This window comes from Lactuca sativa, chromosome 3 (genome assembly GCF_002870075.4).
Source record: "Lactuca sativa cultivar Salinas chromosome 3, Lsat_Salinas_v11, whole genome shotgun sequence".
Taxonomy (NCBI): Eukaryota; Viridiplantae; Streptophyta; class Magnoliopsida; order Asterales; family Asteraceae; genus Lactuca; species Lactuca sativa.
Genome location: NC_056625.2, coordinates 209,627,452 through 209,635,612, shown reverse-complemented (window position 1 = coordinate 209,635,612; position 8,161 = coordinate 209,627,452). Strand labels below are relative to the sequence as shown.

At 39.7% G+C, this 8,161-nt stretch overlaps 1 non-coding gene across 1 annotated transcript; it reads left to right on the top strand.

The window, feature by feature from the left end:
- The first annotated feature begins 7,649 nt into the window (after positions 1 to 7,649).
- LOC111877728 (small nucleolar RNA R71) lies at positions 7,650 to 7,756 on the top strand. The gene has a single exon (XR_002845516.1). It is a non-coding gene; the product is annotated as a small nucleolar RNA R71 (small nucleolar RNA).
- The last annotated feature ends 405 nt before the right edge of the window (positions 7,757 to 8,161 follow it).

Genomic DNA, 8,161 nt, shown 5'->3' with positions numbered 1-8,161 from the left:
GCTATTGTGACTCAATTGAATACCATCACAATGAATATACATGAATCATAACATCATTCATCACCATGCATTGAAATATTACAACCGGTATTGTTTACATTCAGTACATTGTTTCAAAACATTACAATTCCAAAACATAAACCGTTCAATAATATTTAAACAAACATCATGACATAACTGGACACATTTTTCTTCGATTTACCTGTTACCTGAGAATACAAGTATTTTGGAAAACGTCAACATATGAAATGTTGGTGAGTTCATAAGTAAGGTTTGAAAAGAAATGATTTGTATAGTTTTGAAAACCTCAGAAAATCCGATATTTTCTAAAAAAAATGTTGTATATGAGAAAAAGTGTGAAGATCCGTAAGTATGCTTGTTGATTATTATAAACGTGAATAATTGTTAGACTTTGTATGTATATCACATAATCAAGAGTGTTGAATTTCCCTGGGAAAACCCAATGTTTTCCCAATACATCAAATTACGTGGCTTAGTTAGTATTATTACGATACGACGTTGTTTTCTATAATTCCAGGTGACATTGGATTAATTATGGGTTGTGAGTCATTATAATCATGCATTAATGAAATGACTAGTTTACAACTATACAAACGATCCCTGAGGCATCGTCCGTACTACTCACTTAATCCAACCACCCTGACTTCTCATAGCCCCACAACCGAGGAGAAAAGAGGGTGCGAAGCCCCCGTTATTTCCATAAGTCGTTCAAGGCTATCGTGAATGCGAAAGGCACTTGGCCCGACTCGCATTTGACTTCTCGACTTTGCTAGCAGTACTAAAGGACCCTTGGGGCCCAACAGCACAATAAAGCTATTGAAAGTCCTTTTACACGAAATTAGGTCATATAAGGCCCAATAACATGTAAGCGCGTTCCCTTCGGGCCTAAAGATCATGTCATTGGGCTAGCTAGGCCCAACAAACACAATTTGAAACTTTTGAGCCCAAAGATGGTGTATTGACTTGTCGTAAACTTCCGCGTGTGTATTGAAGTGTCATTGTTTATTGATTTTTGATTCGTTATTGATTCGAGACCGAATCAATTCGTTTGGTAATGATTTTGGTGTTGAAGGTGTATTTATTATTACGTTTTGCCGGTAGATGTAGTACTCGTATTTTTATTTTAAGGGATCCATTGTTTTAAGAATGTGAGTTTATCTTCTTAAGCCCTTCCTCGGATAAAATTTACACTTTTAACCCTTTGAGTATAAAAGAATTTCCGGTTTAGTCCTTAAACTATTTTTCTTGACACTTTAGTATCAAAACTTATTGGAAAGACATTTTTAGCACAAATTTACTTGATAAACAGCTTAACTCCTTCAAAAATGAAATTTTTTTGGTTGAAACCTCCATTTTCGCAACTTTTACAATTTTGACCCAAAATAGAATATTTTTGCATCTTTGGCCCCTTTTTAATTGGAAAAGCATTTTTGACCCTTGAAATAGATTTGGTATGCTAGTAATCCCCTGTTTTACAGAAATGGGCAGTTTCAGCCCCTCCAACTCAAAATTTTCGCAATTTGGGGCTTTATTGGGCCGAAAAGCCCATTTTAGAGACTGTTTAGTCTCATCTCAACCTTCAGAATCTATATTTTGTCGTTTTGGGCCCCTTAGTTTTGTATTTTAGCATTTTGAGCCCAAAAATGGGTTTTAAGTCCAAAAATGTTCATATTAACCCACTTGGTTATTTTTCTAGACTTGATTAGTGTGAAATGGTATAAGTTATACTTATTTCATTCATCATATTGTAGATCTCGGTTTTTAGGTTCTTTTGGCTAGTATAAACATCACAATCACATAAGACCATACATATAAGCATAAAAATCACACAAGGCATACATATACTCATAGATCTACACATTTGCTTGTATTCTCCCCCACAAAACTTATAAAAACCAAAAAAGAGGGGGTATGAAGCTCACCTTTGTGTGTGGTTTCGGTTTTTGGATGAAAATGAGAAGAAATTCGGTCTTAGCAACCTTCCTTAGAAGATTTCGAACTTGGATGCTTCTTAGGTGCTAGATCATGAGTTTGAATGAATTAAGAAGTGATTTTTGGATGAAATGAAGTAGCTAGCTTAAGGATCTAAGAGATTTCTTACCTTAGATGATGATTTTTGTGTAAAAATCCCCTTGATTCCTTCTTAGATATCGAAGTATAGATGAGTTATGAGAGTGTTTCCTTGAGAGAAAAGTGAGTGAAATGTGTGTGCGTGTGTGCTTGAACTCCGCCGAGAGCAAGAGAGAGAGGGAGAAAAAGAGTAGCTAGACATGGAAGTATGTGAGTGCATGGATGTTTGAGTCTTCATGCATGGATATCCCTTGAACAAATGTGAGGTGTCACTCACAAAGTCAACTCTCCTCTTCTTTTGGGCTTGGGCCGAGAATGGGGAGGGTGAGAGGAAGTTTTTGGGCTTTTTGCCCTTAAGCCCATGTTATAGCTAGGTTGGATGATTTTTGGCCAAAAAAAAATATAAATATGATTTTTATGACCCATTAGGTTAGATTAGGTTAATTATGGTCCAAAATGGTTCATATAATTAATCTATCTCATTCTAGGCCCAATATGGCCCAAAATATTGAATTAAATGGAAGTGGGTCCAATTAGAGCCCATTTGAGAGTTCTAAGCCCAAGATAGCCAAATTGGAAGCTTATTGGTCCATTGGGCCCAATAAGGAAGTCCTAGTCCAAAATGGACTTAAACAAGAACTTCTAGGGTTTCCAATTGCTTAATGACTATTTGAATTGCTTGCATGGATGTTTGATTGAAATTTTGCTGACATAGAGTATGCATCATTCATGCTCTTACGTTTTTGATTCATAAATTGGTTTAAGTGTTGGTTACAAGGCACAAAAATTCCTAATTGTGACAGATAAATCTCAAGAACTTCCCATAGCTTCTAGAATTATTCACTCATGTCCCTTAGGACCGGACTCGACACCTTAACTCTAAACTTCGCCCTTTCTTGACTCTTTTCCACTCTTTTTTCTTTCTCTCAAACTCTAAACCCTTTATGCAAGCATTCCTAATCCAAAATCTGAAAGACACCAAGGCAAATCAAACATCAAGCATATAACTTAAAGTCTTAACTAAGAATTCAAAACACACCGAACAAAACAAAAACAAAAATAAATTGTTCAACAAAGCATAAAAAAAACTAATCATCCTCCTCCTCCTCATCATTTCCATGTGCAGCCTCGCTCCCACCAGCTCCACTCCGCCTTTCATTAATGATCTCGTTCCAAGATGGTATGTAGGGGAAGTTACCCCCATCAATGTGTGGAATATGAAAGTGGTCAAAAAGCCGCACATGGGATTCATTGCTGAAATTGATACCCCTCTCCATTTGGTCTTGTAGCCTCCTCATCTCGACATTGTACCAATCAATTGGTACTTCATCATTGTCCACCGGAATCACCGGCGGTTCTTCTTCCCGCTGACGTCTCGATCTAACCCTCCTTCCCGCTGCCTCGGGCACGACCACCGGATCGTCATGCGGGATAGCATAATGACCACCGCCATAATCTTCAATAATTCTTGCCCTCCGAAAAAGAATAGGATTAAAGGGAGGGACAGGAATCATTGTCATCAAGTTCCATGCACCGCAGGTCATCAACCCATAAGAGTTGGCTAACCGGGTCACGAACATTCCACCGTTAATCTTGGAGGTTTTCCGGTTCTTGACCGCGCCCTCCGCCAAGTAAGAGGCCAAACACCATGGAATGTTGCAGAAAGTGTCGGGCGTGATGATACTCCAAAGATAAAACACGTCAAGGTTGGAAACCTTGTCTTCGTCCTTCCTTTGATTGATTGTAGTGCAGATAAGGCGGTGTATGAGGTGGTGTGTGGGTGACCTAATGCTCCCTTCTTGAGCCGATTTCGGAATATATAATTTGTTGGCGATTGTGTTCCACCAACCAGTACTTGTAACACCGTCGGGGAACACCTTATGAGATTGTTCCAAGAAGGCGCGGAAGACAGCAGTAGTGACCAATGGTTGGTCATAAATCCCCAACCGGCATGCGAGATCAATGACAGAACATTGATGGAATTCTCCCCCAAGACAAAAACTAAAACTCTCGGGGTGGTAGCAATCATCTCCTCCTCGGAAAGATACCGTGGAGAAAAATTCCTAGCAGATTTCTCGAAACACCGGCTCTTGAATTCTAAAAACCCGGCTCCATCCATCACATATAATTGACTCCCCATCGTAAGTAAATTCCTTAAAAAGGTAAGGCGCCAACTCTTCCTCATATCAGACATTCTTTAACCAATCCCAGTCAATCCTATTAGGTACATAAACCTCCTTCTTCCTGACCTCAACCAGCCTCTTCCTCCATTTTGTCATCGTGGAAGCAGATTCAATCTGAGGGAAATTTAACCAAGGAAAATCTCCTTGGTTTCCACGAGAGCTTTGTCCTCTTGAAAACATTGTTCCTGCAAAACAAAGAACAAGCAACCCAGAAGATACAGAAAAACATCAAAACAGATTCCATCTGGGTCCCCGACTAGACTCGTCGAGTCCGTGAATGACTCGGCAAATCGGATGAACTGCGCGAGTCAGTCGACGGGTCAAGCGAAATTCGACCATAAAAACTCGAAATTTTTTTCAAGGGTTTTGTCCATGGACGTTCCTAAGATGTATTAGAGCAAGAATAACCATCCAAAACAACGCAATTAATACAAAATCAAAACCCTAAAAATTTACTAAACTTCAAAATCGGATATTCTATGAAATTGGTACCTTAGAACATCTAAAAATCATGACTTTAACAGAATTATGGAAGAAATTAAGTACCTTCGATGATGAAATTCGAGAATTTTGAAGAAGTTGATGAGTGCTTGAGAGAGAAAGCAAGGGGGGCGCACGACGAGTCTGGAGGAAATATGATCTCATTAGGGTTAAAAAAACGTAGTTTTACCAGATGTAAAAATTATTTTTTAATTAATTTTTTTTTCTGTAAATAAAATTGACTCGTTGAGTCAGGGTCAGACTCGGCGAGTCTGGTCGCGAATTGAAACTCATCTGGAATCTGAATAGACTCATCGAGTCAGGGTCAGACTCGGCGAGTCACTTGCAAACAATTCAAAAATTATATCATTTTGTCATTTATTCATAAAAAATTGCATTCCACCCCACACTCAGCCCGTACACACTCTCAAGCAGTCATGTTTGATGATTTAGAAGATGAAAATAAAATCCTAAAATTGAAAATCAAACAAAACTAAAACGAGAAAGATAAAAGAAAGAAAACTCTAATAACGGGTTGCCTCCCGCCAAGCGCTTCTTTTTCAAGGATTCGTTAGTTGGACTCCTTCCCATCTACGTTTCTTCATTTTGCTGCATCGGGAATGCACACCTAATCTTTTGTGGTTTATACTTTGTCTTGTAGGCGTGTATCTTCTTCTTGTATGCCCGTCTCAATTCTTCTCTTTTTTTTCTTGTAGCATCATCTTCAGCTGCATGAATTTACCTTTTCGTCACCTTCTTCTTCTTTACCCCATTCTCTTGCACCCTCTTTTGCACTCCTCCTTCTTTAAACTTCATTATTTCATAATTGGTTAAAACTCGGGCTCGAGGTTTGGTCATGAATGGGTTATCAACATCATCTTTCCTAACCCTTGCATTTTCCTCTTCTCCAAAGCTTGCCTCCTCTTCAAGTGGAATGTCTTCATCTTCTTGCATTATTGTATCGAGGCATGCTACTTGAACGTGTTGAAAATCATCATATTCTTTAACAATTCCGCCTTCTGCTGCTTGATCTTCTAAAGAATTAGGAAAAATCTTCATGTCCAGAACATGCAAGGAGCTGGTAACAAGCAAGTCAAGGCCGTCTTCTTTTCTGCACTTTTCGACGAGACTCGTCGAGTCTGTCAAAGCGACTCGGCGAGTCGGAGCGTATTCCATAAAATCCTTCGTTTCTTCTGCATCAACTCCCCCAAGCAACCTCTCCATCTCTTCTAAGTCTTTATCAGCATCAAAGTTTTCTTCAGACGATAGCAACAAGTTATTTGGATCTTCTTCTTGCAAGAGTTGCAAGTCCTTTTTGTAGTATTTCATCATCTAAATCAATGAAGGAAACTTCTTCTTTTCTTGCTTCTTCTTGCTTAATCTCTAGTAGAGCTTTAAACACTGCTGACTCATCTCCTACCCTTAATGTTAGTGTGGACTCGCATACATCTATCAATGCGCATGTGGTATTCAAAAATGATCTCCCCAAAATAATTGGAATTTCGGGGTCTTCTTCCATATCAAGCACTACAAAGTCCACGGGGAATATAAATTTATCCACCTTAATGAGGAGATCTTCACAAACACCTCTTGGACGAATAATTTTCTTATGCCCTAAATGAATCTTCATATTAACAGGCCTTGGCTCCGGTAAATTCAGCTTCTTGAAGAAAGGAAAAGGCATTAGGTTAATACTTGCACCCGAATCGGCTAATGCTTGACTAGCAAGTATATTTCCAAATTGACAAGGAATTGTGATGCTTCCCGGATCGTACTTCCTTTCTGGTATTTCACTTAATACTATCTCCGCGACTTCAGCCAAATATTTTCTAGCAGCAAAGAGACCCTTTTGCAAGTTCAAATATTTGGGTGTTTGAAGCATCGTTTCAACAAATGGAATGTTGAATTGAAGGGATTTAACATGTTCCATGAAAGCTCTATATGCTTTAACCTCTTCATCAGGTATGGCTCTGATTGGGAATGGCAAAGGAGGGTTGTAAGGCTTTAAGGAAACAGCAGATTTGTGATCAGGGCATCGACTCGGCGAGTCTGGTTGGGTTTAGCTGAACTCGACTCTTCTGTCTTTTAATGCATGCACCTTAGTTGAGACCTTCTGGTCATCGTAGTGAAAGTTTTTCCATAGTTGGAGGTTATGGCATTCACATTCTTCATTCTTGGATTATTCTCGGTTTTACTTGGAAGTTCACCCAGTCTTCTCTCGTTCACTTGATATGCAAGTTATCCTAGTTGTTTCTCAATGTTGAGAATAGATGCTTGCTGATTCCTAAGTATAGTTATGGTCTCTTGTATAGCAGCATCATGATCATTATGTCTTCTCTTGGACGCGGCTATAAATCTTGTGAACATTTCTTCTAAGTCGGCTCTCTTTTCCACCACCGGCTCTTCCTTTTGATAGAAACCCCTCTCTTTCTGCTTCTATTTCTCCTCCTTTGCCTTTTTGTATTCTTCATACGGGAGCCATTCCTTCTTGGGTTTCCGCCAAGTCTCATCGTATCTATCGCCGCTTGAGTAGAACACTTGCGCCCTCTTGTTTCCATTTTCATCCAAGTCACAATCCTTCGTGAGATGAGGTCCTCTACAGTTCTTGCATCCAACTCAAATAGCATGGATTGTTTGATCCATTTTTGTCATCCTTCTATCTAAACTATCGAGCGTAGCCATCATCGCCGCCATGCCATCATTGACCGAGTTCACTACCCCCGACTTACTTCATTTCTTGGGTTGTGGTATTCTCTAGAATGTTTAGAGAATTCTTCAATTAATTCCTTGATTACTGGGGGTGCCTTCTTTGTGAGCGGGCCTTGCGAGTCGAGCAATTGCCTTGTGGTAACATTGACTCCATCATAGAAGATGGAGACTCCTTTTTGGCTATTAAGGTCATGGTGTGGTCAATTTCTGAGAAGAACTTTATACCTCTCCCACGCCTCATAAAGGGACTCACCGGGTTGTTGCTCGAAGTTAGCAATAGCTTTCGTCAACTTGGCTATTTTAGAAGGCGGGAAAAATTGGTCTATGAATTCTTCTTTCATCTTAGCCCATGTGGTGACCGACCCGGGGGGGAAGTGACTTGAGCCAATCCTTTGCAGCACCCTTGAATGTGACTGGAAGCATAAGAAGTAGCTGGGTCTCGTGTGGCACATTTGGAACATTAAAGTAGTCAGCCACATCATTGACTTCATCCAAGTGCTTGTAGGCATCTTCGTGGTCTTTTCTATAGAAGGGAATCTCCTTGAGTTGAGTGAGTATGTGGCCCTTTAGCTCGAAAGTAGCAGTATCGGGAATTGCGGGTTGCACAAGTCCTGGGCAGTATCGTCACGTATCCTCTTCTTCCATTCCCCCATGGGGACTTCATCAATATTAGCCATAATAATAGCTAAATCATCCTT